This window comes from Artemia franciscana, unplaced genomic scaffold (genome assembly GCF_032884065.1).
Source record: "Artemia franciscana unplaced genomic scaffold, ASM3288406v1 PGA_scaffold_58, whole genome shotgun sequence".
Taxonomy (NCBI): domain Eukaryota; kingdom Metazoa; phylum Arthropoda; class Branchiopoda; order Anostraca; family Artemiidae; genus Artemia; species Artemia franciscana.
Window position 1 is genome coordinate 1,203,019 of NW_027062698.1, and position 22,804 is coordinate 1,225,822.

Sequence of the window (22,804 nt, forward strand, 5' to 3'; positions counted from 1 at the left end):
TAAGAAACCAGTTCTGCTGCACTGTCTTTTTATGTAAAAATAAGCGTCTATACACAAAAGGACGAATGCAACAGAGAACAGGCTTTTCCGAAATTTACTGCCCAGCTACTTCATTATCTAGAAAAGAAAAGAAAAGTCAATCATTTGCAGACAATAGACAATATATTTTTCCGAACTAATAAATATATAAAAGGATAAATATTGAAGACTGGCTATATACATCACAAGAGCGAAAACCTCAAAATGGTTGCGATGTCTGGTCAAGACCTTTTTTCTTCACATGTAATTATGCTTGCTATTAACAAATCCTTTTAGACTTTCCTGGAACATTTTGTGATATAGGAAAAGCACAGATACAAATGTGTTCCTTAAAACTGAATTAGTCAATACAAGATAAATGCTAAATGTGAAAATGAGCACTACCTAAGGAGGGGCGGGGGTAGCATGGATTAGTTTTTGGCGGAAAAGAAATTTTCTGGGCAAAAACTTTCATGGGTAGATAAGGTGTGATTTAAAAAATTTACATTTTCTAAGAGCCCCACGGAGATAAAACCGTATATATATATATATATATATATATATATATATATATATATATATACATATATATATATATATATATATATATATATATATATATATATATATATATATATATATATATATATATATATATATATATATATATATATATATATATATATATATATATATATATATATATATATATATATATATATATATATATATATATATATATATATATATATATATATATATATATATATATATATATATATATATATATATATATATATATATATATATATATATATATATATATATATATATATATATATATATATATATATATATATATATATATATATATATATATATATATATATATATATATATATATATAGCTAAGCGTATTTTACTTATTATCAGTTCTGGTATTTTGTGTTATTCTGGTAATAACACATATACAGTGTTCATCATCAGCAGTAAAACATTTTACTGCTGATGATGAACACTGTATATGTGTTCGAAATATCCAGTTAAATAATTTTATATCTATTCACTGTCAATAAAAAGGTATCATCCCTATTTTGAACTGTTTTACTTTCTTTAAAAATGCAAATACCCCCCCCCCCCTCCTTGCCCTAGACACACACACACTCTTTGCCATGAGGAATGAAGACGATTGTCAACCAAAACCGTATTTTTGAAATGTTTTTTTTTTCTTAATTTTGATTATATCTGTAAAGATCAAATTAACCTACCTGTATAAACCTTGAAAGAATTAATTTTATTTGCTCCGTTCAATTTCCATTCTATATTGCTTTTATATTTCATTCTATATTGTCATTAACTTAAAAAAAAAACTTTTTCCATAAAACAAGTTTTTCAAAGAGAAGTAAAGAGCTCTATTGAGCCAAGAATGAGCAGAAATAAAGCCAAATAATCTTCCAAGCGTAAAACTACCACAAATAGCTATCAATAAATTAATGAAACTCAAGACGGACAGAAACTTCAATAAATAGCCAAGTCAAACTCAAAACGAGCAAAGATTAAAATGAGTAGGGCCGATAACCCCTGTGCCTTGTCAATACAAGAGCATAATTTGCACTTTACTGAGAAAAACAAAACAAAAAAACGTGGATTTTCAGTTTGGTTGACATATACTGATATTTATTCCTTGAAGTTGCCAGGGCTTGTTGCCCCCCAACCCCTCTTGATTATTAAAAATTTCCAATCGAATGAGCCGTTTTTGAAGCTTCTACGACAACAAACGGCCATCTCAAAATTTCTATCAGATACATTTCAGGAAAATACGAGACAAGGGGGGTCTCAAACCTCTGATCACTTTGAATTCTTCTGATCACTTGATGTTATCAAACCTCTGATCACTTTGAATCTTGAAAAGAGTAATGGAACTTATTATGACCAAAAAGATGAGCCTTTTCCAAAGTTTATACGACCACTCGTTCTATAAAACTTTATATGTCCCCAGGGCATAACTTACAACCCTTGCCCTGAGGGCTATGGAGAGGGGCAGGGAGTTTTCATCTTCAAAGACATAATTTCCAGATCTTTTAACTAAGCAGAACAAAATGGCTATCTCAAAATTATGACTGGATCAGTTTAGGGAAATGGTGGGCGTGGGAGGGGGATTAGTAGCCCTCTAATCACTTTTGACCGTTCAAAGGGGCCCTAGCCCCTTCAATTTCTAATCAAATATGCCTTTTTAGAAGTTCCTACGAAACAAATGGCCATCACAAATTTCTATCAAATGCATTTCGGTAAAATACGAGGTGTGTGGGGGGGGGGCATCCACCCTCCGATCACTCTGAATCTTAAAGAGGGCACTAAAACTTCTGATTCCAAATACAATGAGCCCTCTCGAAGTTTATAGGATCACCTTTTCTATATAAACCTTAAATACCCCGGGGCATAACTTACAACACTCACCTGCTGTGGGGGGTGTCACCCTCAAAGACATATTTTCTCTACTTCTCAACGACGTTGAGCAAAATGGATACCTCAAAATTTTGATTGGATTTTTTGGGGAAATGGTGGGCGTGGGAGGGGGGTTAGTTGCCCTCCAATCACTTTGACTATTAAAAAGGGCTCCAGATGGTGGAATCGAGAAAACATCAATTTCTAATTTAATATGGTCTGTTTCCTGATACGTCTGAAAAATTTCATTGTCCTAGCTTACCTGGAAGTGCCTAAATTAGCAAAACCGGGACAGACAGACCGACCGACCGACAGAATTTGCGATCGCTATATGTCACTTGGTAGATAAAAAAAAACTAAATTAAAATAAATTCAGAAATTATCTAAAAGTCTGGTGTTGCAACCCCCTTCCCCTTTCTCTCAAACTCACTATTGGTCGGAGCCTCATTTGTGAGTTACTACATGTAATAATCATTTAGCTCAAGAAAGTTTTCAATTTCAGCAGTCTATATAGTTTAGTTAAAGCGCAAATTCCACTTCAACCGTTAGAAGGGTTAGGTGATCCAATTTTGTGGGTTTTGTATGAATGAGATTAATTGCAATTTCTAGTCCTATAAAGTAAATAACGTACCAACAGTTATGCGTTTCGCCATCTATCTGGGGTCAAACAAAAAGCATGTCCTTCTCGATTAGATTGGGAAGAGGTCATAAGAGACGATTAAAGGAAATTGGAACTTCATGGAAGAAGGTACACATTGAAGCTTTGAAAAGATTGGGACGAAGGAGGAGCGTTTGGAGCTTTACTGACACCCCTCATGCTATTTGGTGCTATATGGCGTTGTTAGTAGTAGTAGTAGTAGCAGTAGCAGTATTTACAGTAACCTCCGTTGGTCTTAATTTTGGTATCTTGTATGAACTAATCTGCATAAATTTTTAATTAAAAGGGCTCTAAATAAGTTAAACAATGTGTTTTCTAAATTTAAGTTCTGATCATTTTCTGTTTAACACAGTATACATGTAAATTATTAATCATCACAATAAATTTAAGAGGGAAGTATTTAAAAGAGGAACATTGATAAGAATTAGTGCCATATTTAAGAATAAAGTAAAAGTAAAGTAAATTTTGGATTTGTTATTATAACGTTAGACTCAGATTTGCAATCAACAACAACACAATTCATATATTCGACCTAGGTCGAAGGAGGCATGAATCCAATTTCGGCCCTATACAGATTGAAAATCCTGGAGTGTTTTTGACGAATGGATCATGTCGCAATAACTTTCCCTCATGGGGACAACCTCATTACTGGTGTTTTCGAAAAATTATCTGCCAAGCTAGCTATTGAAGCGTTTTATAGACTAGGATGTTTTCATCGCCTTATCCGTCTTTTTTCTGTATGTGATTAACTTTGTTATTTATTTTACTTTGGCTGTTTTTCTTTTGTATCTACTCCAATTAACCTCTGTTTTGTGAAGAGGGTGATAAATAAATTATTATTATTATTATTATTGGTGAAATATTTAATTAGTATATTTTGATGTAGAACAATTTGATGATTAATACTATACTGTGAATATCAAAAGTTCTATGATTATGATATATACAACTCTTTACTGATCACGAGTCAAAGAAAGTTGAAGAAGAGAGGGTTTAAAGAGTACAGGGCCTCACTTTGGGTGCTCAAGTCCTATGTGTCCACCTTTCTATTCATGTGTATCTATGAAGATTCGACTTTAAACCAGCTAATACCATAATTAGATATCCTTACCACCACGGCTGGATGAATATGATGCATCATGGTGACTATAGTTTCCACCAGGTTGCGATTAAAACAACTATCTTGGAGTTTTGTTTCGATCCGGCTTAATGCTACGAGGGTACCCAGGGAACTGAAAAGGTGGTAAGATGCTTTCCGAGCAGTTTCAACTCGTAGAATGGAATGGGCGACACCCCTTAAGCCCTTCAAGGACTACAATGGCTGAGGTTTCATTATATGCACACGGAAATACATAGAAAGACTTCACTTGGTTGCTTTCACTTGCTAAGACTTGGTTGCGAATAGAGGACTCATGTTTTGATCCCTTCAAACTATCTAGTAATGCGACCTCTGTGGTTCCCTCCCCCGCTGTGATAGTCGGAGGTGATGAATAATATGTGTGATTTGTTCATTTTTTTAGTGATTTGTTTGATGTTTGTTAGTTGTTGTTGTTTGTTTTTTGTTGTTGTTTGTTTTCGTAAGTTATGATATATAAATTTTTCTCCTGGATTGGGAGATTTAGTTATGTTTTTGTTGTTTTTCATTTTGTATACAAGTTTTTTTCTTATTCAAGTTTTCTGTTTTTGGCCTTTATTTTTTTTTGTTTCAGTTTCTTTTTTCACAAAAAATGAGTTCATCGTTCTGTTTGCCTAGTTGCTGTCCACATGTCATTGTTATGAAGATGCCAAGCTGGGTGGTGGGTGGCACATGATGGATCTTAATTTGTATGTTTTTTTTTAAATTTGTCTGACTCTAGTTTGGGTGACATCTCCTCCTTGGGTGAGCGACTATTTCATCTTCAAAATAACCCAATTGATGTTCTTAGTTTGATAAATAATTCAGTAGGTCAGTCTAACAAATCACCATCAAATCCCCATTTTTCAGTTAGTAGTAAATACATATCCGATTTAGATCGAGTATCCAAACGAGATGGTATATTCTCTATACTTCAGCTTAATGTTCAGGGTCTTTGCTCTTCGTTTGATGAGTTGAAAAAAATAGTACGTAGTGGCCACCCTGACTTCATTGGTCTTTGTGAGACATTCCTTGATTCAAAAAACGAATCTCTATTGCATCTCCCTGGGTACAAGATGGAATATTTGAATCGAAGTAGGATGGCTAAAGGTGGCCTTGCTGTTTATGTTTCGGAATATCTTCCGTACTCTGTTAGACATGACCTGTCAAGAAATGAAGAAGGAATTTTTGAATCCATATTTATTGAGATTAAAACCCAAGCTAAAGCTTTGATTGTTGGTAATATATACCGGTCTCCTAGTGGGTCTGTTCCTTCTTTCCTTCAGATTCTTGATGAGGTCTTGGAAATAATCCAACTTCATTCATGTGAACTTGTAATTATGGGCGACTTCAACCTTAATTTGTTTGACCGGAGGTCATCCTCGTCCTTGGATTTTCTTTCGACAATGCTCGCTTGTGGAACACTGCCTTCTGCATGCATTCCAACTCGCATAACTAACACTACCGTTTCTTTGCTTGATAATATTTTTTCATCTTTGACGTTGGTGGGAAATTCTATATTGATGAGTGATATCTCAGACCATTTTCCTGTTTTTTCCATATATGATTTTTCCGATTCGTTGCCAAGGAGGAGCCAAGAAGCTGGTTTTTCGTCTTTAAAATTTAATGATCAGGGCTTGCATATTCTTAGGTCACGGTTGGCAGGTCGTTCGTGGAGTATTTCTGAAAATGGATCTGATATACATTCTTTGTTTAATTCGTTTTATGATTCTTTGAAAGAAGTTATCTTTGATACATGTAATGCACCCCAGTCGAATCTAGCATCGAAAAGAACAACCCCTTTGAATCCTTGGATGACCCCTGGACTCCTTAGAAGTTGGAGGAAGAAAAATTATCTTTGGAAGGCTTACAGATGCTTTAAGCCATTTTCGCGTGATTCTCGGCTTCAACTTTTCAAAGCTTATAGAAGAGTTTACAATTCGCTTTGCCGAAGGGCTAAATCGTTATTTTATCATAGAAAATTTTCTGCGTGCGGTAAAGACATTAGGAAGACATGGCAAGTAATAAATTCTGTTATCAGACCATCTTTTCTGCCTCCTTCTGTCCCTTCAAGTGTTGTGATTGACGGCAAAAATGTAAAGGGTGAGCTAAAAGTTCAAGATGGCTTTACTTCCTATTTTGCTAATATCGGCAAAACTACAGTCTCTTCTGTAAAACCCTCTTCTTCTCTACATGATTTTAGGTCTTATCTAGGACCACCTTGTCCTAAATCAATGGCATTGGAACCTGTCTCTGAAGCTGAAATAGCTAGAATTGTCAATTGTTTGAGGGGTTCTTCATTCTCTGGCCCAGACCGTATTCCGACTGAGGTTGTCAAGTTCATTCTTCCTGTCATTGTGTGTGCCCTCACGAGACTTGTCAATCTTTCTTTTGAAAATGGTGTCTTCCCAAGTGCTCTAAAGCGTGCTCGTGTTATCATCCTTTTTAAAGGTGGATCAAGGAATGATCCTGCAAATTATCGTCCCATATCTCTTTTATCAGTGTTTAGTAAAATTTTTGAAAAAGCTATGCTTTCTCGACTTCTTGATTTTCTTAATTCTAAACACTTTTTTCATGATTTTCAGTTTGGTTTTAGGGCGAAACATTCAACTGAGCACGCATGTGCAACTTTCTTGAATTATTTAAATTCAGCTCTTGACTCTGGTTTGATACCTGCTGCTCTTTTTCTTGATGTTCGAAAAGCGTTTGACTCATTAATACACAAGATTCTTCTTCTGAAAATGTCCCATATTGGTATAAGAGGGAATGCTTATTCATGGTTTCTATCATATTTATCTGGTCGAGTCATCTCGGTTCATCCGGACTTTTCTAATCCTTCTGGAATAGAGTCTGGTGTTCCACAAGGATCTGTCCTTGGGCCGATAGTCTTTTTAATCTACGTCAATGACCTTATTAGTGCGGTTAAAATTTTAAAACCTACCATTTGCAGTCGTCTTTGTCAACCAGTATCCGTCACTAGCTGTGACAAGAGTTTGTCCTTACCGGATACACTTATTGCTTTTGCTGATGACAGTACTCTTTGCACAACTGGTAGAACTGAGTCTGATCTTCGTTCAAGGATGATAGCCCTTTTTGAAAGAGTTATCCAGTGGTTTGATGTAAATTATCTTGCCTTAAATGTTGAAAAGTCATGTTTTCTCATTTTCTCCGGAGTCTCAAAGGCTTGTCCTGATTTAAATGAAATAAATATATCAAGAGGTTCTCTAAGTAGACCTAAGGATCGTTACGTTCGATTCCTAGGCATCTTGCTTGACGAAAATCTCTCGTTCAAGCATCATATTGACCTGATTAAAATGAAAGTCTCCAGGAGTCTCGGAATCCTTAGAAAGGTCAAATATATATTTCCAGGGTCGACTCTTGTTCTGCAGCCTAGTTCAGTCTTATGTTTCATATTGTTCTGTTATTTGGATGTCAACTTTTCCCTCGTCTCTGAAGCCACTTTCAAAACTTTATGATAAAGCAAGGACTCTTATTCAGGAAACTAACCGTTTTTCACTTAAACCCTTGCTTGATTTGAAATCTCTCTATTTTCTTTCTTGTTCTTCTTTCGTTTTTTTACAGTTGCACGGCCATCTTCCTGCTGTCCTATGTAATAATATATCTTTTGTTTCTGATCAATCGACTTATCATCTCCGCACTTCCAACAATTTACTGGTTCTTCACACATCGTCAGTGAGGTCTGACTTCAACCCTCTGACAGCTTGCAACAGGATCTGGAACAAGCTCTCAGAGTTCGTACGAAACTGCCACTCGTTTGGTATGTTCAAAAATTATGTTAGAGATTTTCTAGCTATTAAATAATTTTGTTTGTTTGTTGTTTTTTGTTTTTTTGTCTCTTTAATTTTTAATCCGGTTTCCCTTGGAGTTGATGTCTGGATTGAGTTGGATATTTAATTGAGTTGGTGAAATCATGTGCCCCCCCCCCCTAGCTTGTCATTTTTTGGAGATTATTAAAGTGGGCGACTCAATTTTGTTTTTTGGATTTTGTTTATATTTTTTTGTTGTTGGTATTTTTTTTCTCCCCTGTTCTTTCCCAGCCATGGAGCCTTATGGGGCAGATTGTCCTGAAGTAATTTTTTGTTTATGGATTTTAATGTTAAATAAAGAACTCAAGAACTCAACTTCCCACCCAGCCAACGCTAGTGCGTTGACTTTGATCGTTTACGCAAGATTTATTTTGCGCAAAAGAAAATAAACAACAATTTGCATTTCCAGAAAGCGACGCATTTCCAAGTTCTTCGCATCGACACTGAGACTCCAAACCAGAAGTAAATATAATTCTAATTTGGGGCTACCCTGTGTTTTGAGAACCTACAAAATATGGGAACTCGGAATGAATCCAAAATTGCTTTAGCATATACAATATTTTAGAACAGAGTGCTTGAACAACGTTTTTCAAATTCCGAAAAAGCAATGCAAAGGTGATTAATGAATAGCATACAATTTCTCAAGAATGAGAATTGCTACAGCATTAAAAACCAAAAAAAGAAAACTGAATGCACTCGAACTATCAAAATTTGTTAGCTTGAAGGTGAATGGATCATTAGATGCCCAATTAAAACAATTTTTGGGAATTTTTATCTATTTTTATATGAAGAAATTTTTTTGTTCAATCACAACGTAACAATAACTGAGAATTTTCAAATAAACGAGGAAAAAACGGTACTTTTGTCTTATAGCCACCACACTCAAGATCTTGTATTGCAGACATGAGACAATAACCGGTTTTCATGGTCTTTATACCAGACAACATTAGCTTCGGCTCGGTGAGAAACTATACTTTAACTATATTTTAATCAAATATTTAGTTGGTATTTTGGTTAGGTTAGGTTACGTATTTAATACAATGCGGTGTGGGCGGCCCTCCTTCCATAATTCTTTGTTGTAGTTTTCATAATTTTATTGATAAAACATAATGTTTTCATTATATTTTGTTTTATTTCATTAGCATTAATCAAACTTCACTTCTCAACAGAGCTTGACTGTGGTGCTTATAAGACACACTCAAGAGCTTGAGACATTATAAGACACAAGCACCAACAAACCTTTACCTGGCATTTACAAAGGTTACACTTTTTTTAGGGGGCGGCTGCTCCCACCCCCAGAATCCAAAATTATGTTTGGGATGCTTTTTTATGTATTCCTGTACTTTCAGAACAAATTCCTCTTTTTATATATTTTGAAACGTTTTTGGTCCATAAACTATGCAAAATTCTACGCACTTACCTGATTATTAAACTAAAATTTTCCAAGTTTTCAATCCCTTAATCTCCTTTTTTTTGCAGATTTTAGGACGATGATAATGACGAAAACATATCCCTATCTTGATCCATATTAATGGAGCTTCACATTCTAGCAAATTTCACTAAGGAACAAGGGCCAGAAATTACGGAAATTCTTTCTAATATTTATATATGTTATTTTTGTTTGCTTACATGTGAGCATGAAAAAAATTCCTAAGTATAATTTCGTACGAAAGCTGTTGGTGGCTACCAGAATTTCATTAAGCATTTCCTTGGCAAAATCTTTTTTTTTCATTTATGCATGTTGATCCATACTTCTGGGCAACTTCCATATAAAGCAAAGAAATTCTTAACCTCTCTATGAGCCAAATTACGAATTATTTGCGTGCAATAAAAGTAACCTAAAACTTAAAAGGAAGAAAGTGAACCCTCAACTAGTCTGCTTCTAGGAGAGGAAAATTTAAGTGGGAGGACCTAAAAAAGGTTTCTTCCAAGAACGTGAATGGCTATGCTTAGAATTTGTCAATTGGCTGATAATGTATCATTAATATACAAGGTGAAGGTTACTTCCCCTTCGTTTGTAACTAAATCATTCAGCTCTAAAAGGATGGATGGCTTTGATTTAGGCAAGTAAGCCGCAGAGAGGGGGAGAGAACGAACTAATTCACGACTCTTTAAAAAGAATCTAAGCCCAAGTTTTGCTACGACCTCCCCCACTGCTAACTTTTCGTTAGGCAGAAACGTTGGTATGTTATATCTTATTCCAACTGAAATGACACAAAGATTTCCAGTCAGAACAATTGAAAGAACTTCAAAGGGGTAGGAGCCCTTGATTCCCCCGGAGCCTTGCATTCAACTACCAGCTTTTTATCAGAAAGAAAAGCAAATGACAGTTTGCTCGAACCAAAGCCATGCAAGGCTTATCAGTAAGCATGGTTGGAGGTGGTAAGCATGCACAGGCCAAATCTAAAAGCCCCCTCCCACCCCTACCAACTTCAGAGCAGTAATCTAGGTAAGCCTTTTTTTCTCTCTTTGGACAGTTTGAAACCTAAGGGACAAGTACCTCGAGTATATGGAACCTGATAAGGATAATTTATAGAGGCAAATCACCTTCTCCGACTTTTGCACGAAAGAGCTCAGATCAGCTTGAAACTGGCCGGCCAAGAACCTTAGACAAAGTAGACATATGGGTACGGTTTTCAGAGATGTAGACCACTATCAAGCTTCACCTACGTTCCGCATAAAAATATCCGGGCCCACTTGATATCTGGTGTTATAAAAACGTTGAAACTTTTTTTGGTGATCATAGTGGTAAGAATTTCACATATGGCTTAGTTCCGTGTACAATTTCCCGCGGAAAGCATTGACTAATATTTTAATTAATTTCAATTTTTAAAATTTACTCAAAAGAAAATAACCCAAAAAACGAAAATTATTCTGTAAAAGGGCGTGAGCTTAACATTATTTAAAGAAAGCACAATAGAAATTATTTCATTAATGAGCTAGACATGTAATTTTAGTTCAATCCATAAACCCTTACAACAAACTAGAATCTGAAACGATAAAAAAAAAAAAAAGATAGAATAAAATGCGCCTGGATTCAGGAGTGTCAAGATGAAGGGAGAGGGGTCATGATGGTTTCAACTTCTAGAAGACCATAAGTCAGGACAAAAGAAATGTTCCTACAAGGTCTGATGATTGAAAAAGGCCAGTAACTTTCGAAATCAATGGTTCTTTGTTCTTCACTTTTATTTTTGACTCGTTGTCATTGTTGCTGACGGAAGTATTATGACTGTACATATTTGTTCTTCATTACTTTAAACATCTTTCCAATATCCTTTACCTTAGCTGCTCGGATTGGTCTTGTCACGTTTGATGGTCTAGATTGTTCATTTGTCTTCTAGACATTATGAAACTACTTTAAACGCCTTTTGTAAATAGACCGATTCCATTTGGTATTTTACACTGAGCTATGTTCCTTTTGCAATTTGGCATGTGTCATAGACATAAAAACGATAAGGTCATTCCTGGAGGGGGGGGGGGGTGGATGATGTAATTTATTCTCTTGAAATGTGCTCATAAATGTGACGTCAATCATATAATTTTTCTAATCAATCATGTTTCTTTTGTAATTTTGGCTGCATCACCGACATTGAAAACGGTACATCCATTACTGAGGCATATAGGAGGTATATATGCCTACGTTTTTTGAATGTATTCATAAATATAATGTCACTAAAATAAATCTTTTTTTCCCAAATTAAGGCTTTTAACGAATTTTATCAAACTTCTGATATATAGATCGTTTTTATAGGACAGAATATCCTGAGATACAAATTTTCCTGCAAAAATATGGAGTCGTTTTGGCTCCATATGGGCTTCATAGCCAGGTCCCGACACTCGGCAAAGGCAGGCTTCTATATATGGACTCTCACTGTCGCTTGTCTTCTAAACGCATACGTTTTGAGCCTTTTCTTGATGTCGGGACGTCCAAATGAACCTTAGATTCTTACCAAATGAACCTTAGACACATCACCAAACCTTTGTTTCTTTTAATTGTTCAGAAGGTGAACAGAAAGTTATTTTCTTCCAACAATTTATCTATCCAACAGTTTTGGATTTTTCAAAGGTATTATAGGCATTGATGACCTTATCCATGTCAAAATCCAAAACATAATAATCATTGCTATCATCTTCAATTTATTTAGTTCGTCTTACCTCAGCTTGTCTGTCGTCATTATGAAATACATATCACAGGATCTTTGTTTTTTTTTTATCAAAGGTATGGTAGGAATCGATGATCTAATCCATATCAAAATCCCAAACCCAATCATAATCACTATCATTTTCAATTTTGACACATTTCGATTCTCTGTGTCCAGGTTGATTTTCGTTGACTCGCTCACATGTTTGGTGTCGTATGCCTTCTAACCACACGTGTCTTGTGCGTTTCATTTTCATTTTTACTTGTTCACATGCTCGGTGTCACAAGTCTTCTAACAGCGTGTGTCTGCTTTTAATTTTCATTTTTGACACGCCGCCGCTGTTCTTCTAACAACTTGTGTTTTTGTCTCGCTCACTTGCTCGGTGTCACATGTCTTCTAACCGCGTGTTTCTTTGCTCTTCATTTTATTTTTGACACGCTCTAAATGTCGTTTTTGCAAATTTTCTAACCGCCCGAATCTTTGCTCTTCATTTTCATTTTTGACACGTTTTGTGATTTTAATTAATTCAGACAATTTAGCAATGGCCTTTCCTTTAGCTGTTCGTATTATCGTTGTCACAATTGATGATCCACGTTGTCGATTTTTATCACTTGATCTTATCAACGAGATCTTATCACGTTTGATAGTTCATATGCTGGATTCAGAGAATCAGCATTTATAGTAACTGCAACTGCAGATTTTATTTCGTGGGCCTTCCAACAGACATTATGTTATATAAATAAATGATGCATTGGAAACTCGACAATCTTATTTATGCTATGCATGAGACCATGTAAAAAAAAATGCTTATATGATCTCATAAGAACTACTTATACGATGTACTAACATAGTACGTAACGTCATTTGCAAAAACAAAAACTAAGGCTCTTAACGAATTTTTTCAGACTTCTGACCTATCTAGATGGTTCTTCATACGAGAAAATCCCAAGATACAAATTTTTCCTTTCAAGCTTTCTCTCATTATAGTCATAGAAAGCAGGGTTGAGCAACACTTTCCGTACAGCCTACTGTTTGAAATACGGCCAGTCAGTCGGGTACCCAAAACAATCCGTTGCTCTATGGAAAACATAAAATAGGAAAACAAAGCCACCCCCTAAAAAAAGTGTAACCTTTGTAAATGCCAGGTAAAGGTTTGTTGGTGCTTGTGTCTTATAATGTCTCAAGCTCTTGAGTGTGTCTTATAAGCACCACTCTCAAGCTCTATGGAAAACAAACTTAAAATAGTACCAAGGTAAGTTAAGCTGTCCACTTGAGAGATCTTTTCGTTACCCAGTGTCACCTTTTTATCGTCACCCTTTTCATCGTCACTTATTCCTTGCCTTAGCGACTTAGTCTTCCATAACATTAATAAGAAGCAAAAATTCTAAAATTTTCACTCATTTTGCTCACACTTTCATCTAGCATACTTAAATCAGCAGCATAATCAAAGTCCAAGAAATTTTTTCTTCCCCACTTGATTCCGTGTTCTCCCATTGCCTTTCCTGTGCTTCCGAAGAGAAAGTGGATCAAAATTATATATATATATATATATATATATATATATATATATATATATATATATATATATATATATATATATATATATCTATATATATAAAAATAAGTTGTCTGTGTGTGGATCTGTGGATGGATCAGGTGACGTCATGTTTGTTCGCATATGACGTCTGAATTATTTCACACTAATACAAAAGAAGAAAAAAACTGAAAAAGGTAAAAACTACAAAAAAAAATAAAAAGAAAAAAAAACTAAAAAACTAAAAAAAACTAAAAAAAGGTAAAAATCTAATAACTAAAAAAAAACTGAAAAAAATAAAAAAAGGCAAAAACTACAAAAAAAATAAAAACTAATAAAAAAACCAAAAAAGCTAAAAAACTAAAAAAACTAAAAAAAACTAAAAAAAGGTAAAAACCTAAAAAAAACTAAAAACTAAAAAAGAAAAAAACTAAAAAAAAGGAAAAAACTGAAAAATAAAAGAGAAAAAGAAAACTAAAAAAATATGAATAAATATATATAAAAATAAGTTGTTTGTGGGTTATGTCTGTCTGTCTGTCTGTCGAGTGACGTCGTGTTTCTCCGCATATGACGTCTGAATTATTTCACACTAATACAAAAGAAGAAAAAAAACTAAAAAAGGTAAAAACTACAAAAAAAACTAAAAAGAAAAAAAACTAAAAAAGCTAAAAAACCAAAAAAAACTAAAAAAAGGTAAAAAACTAAAAACTAAAAAAAAATGAAAAAAACTAAAAAAAGGCAAAAACTAAAAAAAACTAAAAACTAATAAAAAAACTAAAAAAGCTAAAAAACTAAAAAAACTAAAAAAAGGTAAAAAACAAAAAAAAACTAAAAACTAAAAAAGAAAAAACTAAAAAAAAGGAAAAAACTGAAAAATAAGAGAAAAAGAAAACTAAAAAAATATTAATAAATATAAACTATATATATAAAAATAAGTTGTCTGTGTGTGGATCTGTGGATCAGGTGACGTCATGTTTGTTCGCATATGACGTCTGAATTATTTCACACTAATACAAAAGAAGAAAAAACTAAAAAAGGTAAAAACTACAAAAAAAACTAAAAAGAAAAAAAAACTAAAAAAGCTAAAAAACTAAAAAAAACTAAAAAAAGGTAAAAATCTAATAACTAAAAAAAACTGAAAAAAATAAAAAAAGGCAAAAACTACAAAAAAAAAATAAAAACTAATAAAAAAACTAAAAAAGCTAAAAAACTAAAAAAACTAAAAAAAACTAAAAAAAGGTAAAAAACTAAAAAAAAAACTAAAAAAGAAAAAAACTAAAAAAAAGGAAAAAACTGAAAAATAAAAGAGAAAAAGAAAACTAAAAAAATATGAATAAATATATATAAAAATAAGTTGTTTGTGGGTTATGTCTGTCTGTCTGTCTGTCGAGTGACGTCGTGTTTGTCCGCATATGACGTCTGAATTATTTCACACTAATACAAAAGAAGAAAAAAAACTAAAAAAGGTAAAAACTACAAAAAAAACTAAAAATAAAAAAAACTAAAAAAGCTAAAAAACTAAAAAAAAAGTAAAAAACTAAAAACTGAAAAAACCAAAAAAAGGCAAAAACTAAAAAAAAACTAAAAACTAATAAAAAAAACTAAAAAAGCTAAAAAACTAAAAAAACTAAAAAAACTAAAAAAAGGTAAAAAACAAAAAAAAAAACTAAAAACTAAAAAAGAAAAAACTAAAAAAAAGGAAAAAACTGAAAAATAAGAGAAAAAGAAAACTAAAAAAATATTAATAAATATAAAAAATATAAATATAAATATAATATAAATTAGCAATCAACAAAGCACCGAGACACAAATGACGACCGGGACACAGGGAGTATAAATGACGACCAGGACATAAGTAAAAAAAAAAACTAAAAAAACTAAAAAAATGGTAAAAACTACAAAAAAACTAAAAACTAATAAAAAAACTAAAAAATCTAAAAATCTAAATAAACTAAAAAAGAAAAAAAAGAAAAAAGGAAAAAAATAAAGGAGAAAAACAAAACTAAAAAACGAATGTATATACAGACCGGGACACCGGGATACAAATGACGACCGGGACACAGGGAATATAAATGACGACCGGGACACAGGGACACAACTACAATGGGGACGCCGGGGGGCACAGGGGGATATAAATGACGACCGGGACACCGGGACACAAGGAATATAAATGACGCCCGGGACACTCAAAGAGAAATCACAGACTGGAACACCGGGACACAAATGACGACCGGGACACAGGGAATATAAATGACGACCGGGACACAGGGACATAACTACAAAGGGGACGCCGGGGTGCACAGGGGGATATATAAATGACGATGGCGACTCAGGGAATGGTCGATTAGCAATCACCATCAACAAAGCTCAAGGGCAATCATTAGAATCATGAGGTATAGATCTGAATACGGATTGTTTTCCCATGGACCATTATATGTTGCATGTTCAAGAGTCGGTAAACCTGACAATCTATTTATATGCACAGACAATGGGACAGCAAAGAATGTTGTATATTCGCAAGTTTTACGTAGTTAAAAACATATATATATATATATATATATATATATATATATATATATATATATATATATATATATATATATATCTATATTCACAGGTGGGACATAGGGACACAACTACAATGGCGCGTAACTAATATGGCGCGTAACGACTTACGCGCGCGGGGGGGCTTGGGGGGGGGGGCGCGAAGCGCCCCCACCAACTAGGTGTTGGGGTGGCGCGAAGCGCCACCCCAACAGTTAGTCTATATATATAAAAATAAGTTGTCTGTGGATCTGTGGATCAGGTGTGACGTCGTGTTTGTCCGCATATGACGTCTGAATTATTTCACACTAATACAAAAGAAGAAAAAAACTAAAAAAGGTAAAAACTACAAAAAAAACTAAAAAGAAAAAAAACTAAAAAAGCTAAAAAACTAAAAAAAACTAAAAAAAGGTAAAAATCTAATAACTAAAAAAAAACTGAAAAAAATAAAAAAAGGCAAAAACTACAAAAAAAATAAAAACTAATAAAAAAACTAAAAAAGCTAAAAAACTAAAAAAACTAAAAAAAACTAAAAAAAGGTAAAAAACTAAAAAAAACTAAAAATTAAAAAAGAAAAAAACTAAAAAAAAGGAAAAAACTGAAAAATAAAAGAGAAAAAGAAAACTAAAAAAATATGAATAAATATATATAAAAATAAGTTGTTTGTGGGTTATGTCTGTCTGTCTGTCTGTCTGTCGAGTGACGTCGTGTTTGTCCGCATATGACGTCTGAATTATTTCACACTGAAAAAAAACTAAAAAAGGTAAAAACTACAAAAAAACTAAAAAGAAAAAAAACTAAAAAAGCTAAAAAACTAAAAAAAACTAAAAAAGGGTAAAAAACTAGAAACTAAAAAAAACTGAAAAAACTAAAAAAAGGCAAAAACTAACCGGAACACAGGGAATATAAATGAAGACCGGGACACAGGGACACAACTACAATGGGGACGCCGGGGGGCACAGGGGGATATAAATGACGACCGGGACACCGGGACACAAGGAATATAAATGACGCCCGGGACACTCAAAGAGAAATCACAGACTGGAACACCGGGACACAAATGACGACCGGGACACCGGGAATATAAATGACGACCGGGACACAGGGACATAACTACAAAGGGGACGCCGGGGTGCACAGGGGGATATATAAATGACGATGGCGACTCAGGGAATGGTCGATTAGCAATCACCATCAACAAAGCTCAAGGGCAATCATTAGAATCATGAGGTATAGATCTGAATACGGATTGTTTTCCCATGGACCATTATATGTTGCATGTTCAAGAGTCGGTAAACCTGACAATCTATTTATATGCACAGACAATAGGACAGCAAAGAATGTTGTATATTCGCAAGTTTTACGTAGTTAAAAACACACACATATATATATATATATATATATATATATATATATATATATATATATATATATATATATATATATATATATATATCTATCTATATTCACAGGTGGGACATAGGGACACAACTACAATGGCGCGTAACTAATATGGCGCGTAACGACTTACGCGCGCGGGGGGGCTTGGGGGGGGGGCGCGAAGCGCCACCCCAACAGCTAGTATATATATATATATATATATATATATATATATATATATATATATATATATATATATATATATATATATATATAGGGATTGAACACAACCCTGTTTAACTCCTGATTTAATATAAAACCAGCTAATACACACCGATTTAATTAACTTCTGATTTGATGCGAAATCAGCCACTACACAGAAGCGCTTAAGACAGCTTACAACAGGTCAGCAAAAAGTCCCTGGACCACCAGTTGATTGAAGGATCTGTGCAATCCTGGGCCCATCTTGGTCACAACACGATATTCATTATTCATGTCTACAAATATTATACTACTATAGGGAGGCAGATCATAATAGTGAACCAGCTAGGAAAAGGTTTTCCAGCCCAAAAACGCCCACCTAAACGGATCAAGCCCAGAAGAGTCATCCAATAATCAGAATCCCGTGCAAATGTTCTGTCGTTTAGGCTATAATTTCCTCGAGGGGCACCACTGCTCGTGCAGGAAAACGGTTACCAGCACGGTCCTCAGTCTTACGTGTACCCTGACAGGGTCAAGGCAGCCCTATATCGAGGACCTTGTCTATAAATTTGTATCTTACACCTAGCCGCAGTTATCTTCCTACAGAAAATCCACCCACGATGATGTTCTGCGTCACCATGCAGTTTAACCCATTGCTAGGAGAAGTTTCGTAACTAACGGGACGTGTCCATACGCTGGTGGGCCCTGTTGAGTGTTTAATGTTAAAGATGACTAAGTTGCTAAGGCTAGGAATAAGTGAAGATGATAGGGTGAGATTGAGTAAAAAAAAAAAAGATCTTTCAAGTGGACAGCTTCACTTACCTTGGTAGTATTTTCAGTAAAGACGGTAAGTGCAGCAAAAATTCTAAAAGTAGAATAGCCAAGGCCCAGGGTGTTATTCAGAGTTTTTGGAAGAATAGGAGGATGAGTCTGCGACCCAAGAAAAGAATATTGAAAGCTAGAGTGATGATAGTGGTCAAACATGGTTTTGAAGCATGGGCTCTCGGAAAAACAGAGGAAGATTTGCTAGATGTTTTCCAGAGAAATTGCCTACGCGAGAGGAGCATACGTAGCTATGTTGGCCTCAGGTGACTTGGTGCTGCGGTGAGTTGTTAGTAGTTGTAATAGCATTATATATCAACTATTTTTATATCTATATATGTATAGATATAAAGATATCTTTATAAGTGCATTTAAAAAACCCATGGGCCATACACACACAAATATATGAATAAATAACAAACAAGCAAGGAAATTAAACAACAGTACAAATTACAATCACGCACAGAAACAGAATTATATATTAAATTTGCTACAATATTGGGTAAAATATTTGCCTTAATACCCTTAGGTTAACTAGTAGTAGTACTAGCACCACTAGTTATATTAGTAGCAGAAAGAGTACAGTTAATAGTTGTAATCATAGCTTTAATAGCAGTAGTAGTAGTAGCACCAGTAATAATAGTAGCAGTAGTAGAAGCAGTAGCATTATGATGCGAATTTTGTGTTTTTGTTAGTTCACCCCCCCCCCAAAAAAAAGCGTTGTAAGTTTAAATTTTACACAGGAAACTGTTCCTAAGATATTGCTGATATGCCCTTTTGACAACCTGCATACGGATGGCAGGTTGTCATCCGTAAAACAGAAATATTCTCTGAAAATTTCACTTTCATACCTTCATACGTTGTAGATTTTGAACTAGCCAGAAGAAACCGTGTGCATACATTTAATGCTTTGCTTTTGCGGTTATTATAACCAACGACACTAACGGAAATATGTGGAAACTTTTAGGAAACATTTAGGGGGAGTTTTTAATTAAACGAAAAAACTATCTGCATGCAGGTATTAAAAGAACATATAAGCAATATAGGGCATATAAGAACATAGACAGCGATGCTCTATCATAGCTAGTAATATCATTGATATTTTAAAGGGGCTAATTTTATTGAAAATCAAGCGTTCTAGGCCCTCTTAAGAGTCAAGAGTGATAGAAGGGCAATCAGCCCTCCTCTTTAGCTCATAATTTTCCAGACACTTCCAATAAAAATTCTAAGACGGCCACTTTTTTCAGCATAGCTGAACGGTCTATTAACTATATCTTTAAGATTATTGGGTTGGTCAACCCCCAACAACTATGTAATTTGCCCATTATACTTAAAAACTAAATGTTGCTTTAAAATTAAATCAAAACGCACTGCCTGTATGCTGGCTGTCAATAAGACATCTCAGCAATACACCGAGAACGACTGAGGGTATTAAGCTCAAACTGAGGGTATTCTATTACTACTTTTGCTCTTACAAGTTTACTAAATCAAGAAATTGTAAGTGTATCCAGGCTGTGAAAGAGCATAGATATAATTTTTTGGGAATGTTATTAAGTTGTATTTATTAGGTCAACTAGAGGATGTATATGACTAAATTAAACACTACTATTTAAGTCATGATTTTTAAAAGGGTTTATATTGTTTTCAATTGCTGAAAAAGTTTTTCCAGCACACAAATAGCAGGCCAAACTATAAATTCTTAAAATAAAGCCAGAAAAATTGAAACTATTATTTTCTTTTTCCCTTAAAAAGACTATTCCAATATAAAACAAACAGAAATTAGTTTTTAATAAATGAAAACCCAAAACGAACAGAAATTACATATAAATAACTTAGTCAAACTCGAAAGGTGCAGAAATTAACGTGAGTAGGGTTCAAAACCCCTTTACTTTCTGAAAGCCAGAATAAAATTTGCACTTTACTGAAAAAAATTCAAATGAATGTGCATTGTCAATTATGTATGATCAATGTCAATTATGTATGTCAAATGTATTCCTTAAAATCTTAATTAATTTTTTTATTTCTTAGAGTTATAAAAGTGGAAACATTAAAAAGAATTTTTTCAGTAAAATGCAAATTTTATTCTGGCTTTTAGAAAGTATAGGGGTTTTGAACCCTACTCATGTAAATTTATGCTCGTTTTGAGTTTGACTCGGTTATTTATTGTAATTTCTGTTCGTTTTGGTTTCATTTATTTATTGATGCTGATTTGTGGTAGTTGTAAGATTGGTAGATTATTTGATTCTGTTTTTGTCCATTTTTGGTTCAATGAAGTTCTTTTCTTTAAAAACAAAAATTTATTTTGTCAAAAAGTTTTTTTTTTTAATTAATATAAATAAGATGCGACATATTGCGAGATGCAAAACAATAGAGAAATATATTGAAAACAATAGCGGATGGGTGCATTGTCAGAAAACGGCCATGATATTTGGAAACAGCGAAAATAAAATAATCTAATTATAACAGTTTTATTTATCTAGCACATATCCTTTAGAAGTGAAAAAACACTTAAGTATTACCCAAAATAGCCTCAGAACAATCATTTTAGAAACTGCAACGAAGAGTCTCAGATTTAAACCGCAACGTGGAATTTGGATTTTAAAGGCAAATAAACGTAATTGTTATTACTTTTCTTTGCCAGTCCTTATATATCTATCTTCTTTTTTAATTGTGCATTGTTTTCAGATAGAATTAAAACATATATTTTTACAAATATACTAGTTTTGGCTATAAGTTTACCCAATTGGAACTTGAAGTGCTCTGAATAGGCAGGCATAGACATATGCAAATAGAAGATAGAAAATCTAGAATAAAGTACTTAGTTTTATAGGTTGAATTGCTCCAAGCACGCTATTTTTGACTGTGTGGGTAAGTTAGTTCAAAATTTTAGTTGGTAACTACTTAGCTAGAGTATACATTCACTTTTTCCACAAATGTCCGTTAATATTTACGAAAAAAGCACTTGACCCAATTGAAAAAAAAATCAATATATTCTTGGAGATGGTTCCTTAAAGTTTAATGGCTGGACAATCTGTCTTGGCTTTTTTCTACAATTGGCCATGACTTCCACTTTTCTCACAACTATTCCCTCTTTTTTTAATTCAAAAATATATAGCTCAACTACTGTTGAAAAACAAAATGAGAAAGAAAAACACAATTTTAGCAACTGCAGTATGAAGTTACTGATTTCTGAAAACTTAATAAGTAGTGATTTCTGAAAACTTAATAGGTATAACTCCCTTTGAATCCTTTGATTCAAAGTAATCTTCACAAAAGCCTGCTTTGGCTGGCTAATACAGCTTTTGCTTTCAATACAATACAAACAAAAATTTAACACCTTCAGTTTGGATACAAACTCTGTCACCTGATTCATGTTGTGATTGTGAGAGGTAGAGACAATTCACAGCTTTTAAACTAAGCGAGCAGTGGTAGACACAAGCTGAGAACTTTTCGGTATACTATTAATAATGCTAAACGCTAACTGCACACCACGTAGAACAAAGATCAGGCTGATACACTAGCAAACACTGCACTCCTCCATCCAAACCTTGCATTAAAGCTTTTGTTCTAGTCAGCTCCCAAGAGGCCCCAAAGATTGAAGATGATTTTTATAATTGCATTCCATTGTAGCCTTTCTCTTACGGATTATCTCTCTTGCGGATTATTAAGTATAAATATTCTGGGGTCTATGTCAATCCTGTGACATGTCCAAGCCTATTAATAAGTAGTACACACAAGTAGAATTTGGCATCTCACCACGAAGCTTTATAAATTATAAAAAGCAGCTAGAGTCTCAAATAAACATTTGAGAACAATGAGCAATAACAGAGTTGCCCCCCCCCCTTTGGCTATCCACTAGCAGTAGTAAAATCTTGTTTGAGCTGTACTAAAGACAAAATATTTCAGTTAATTACTTTGAAATTTCAAAAACGATTCAATGTCTTATCAAAGTCTTCAATCATTTTATCAAGTCAAAGTTTCACCTAAGTGCAAGAAAGAAGTTAGTATGGAATTAAAATTAAACCATTCTTCTGAAAGACATCTAACGCATCTTCCTCTGTTTTTTAGTGCCTGTTTCTGTGCAGTATTCCACTAAATTCATCACTGTCTTCTCTAAAA

At 33.8% G+C, this 22,804-nt stretch overlaps 1 long non-coding RNA gene across 1 annotated transcript in view; it reads right to left on the reverse strand.

Moving 5' to 3' along the window:
- Positions 1–15: 15 nt before the first annotated feature.
- Positions 16–22,804, reverse strand: part of LOC136042034 (uncharacterized) — a 39,092-nt gene continuing 16,303 nt past the window's right edge. The window contains exon 3 of the long non-coding RNA XR_010621150.1: positions 16–117. This is a non-coding gene — a long non-coding RNA (uncharacterized LOC136042034). The remainder of the gene's footprint in view (positions 118–22,804) is intronic.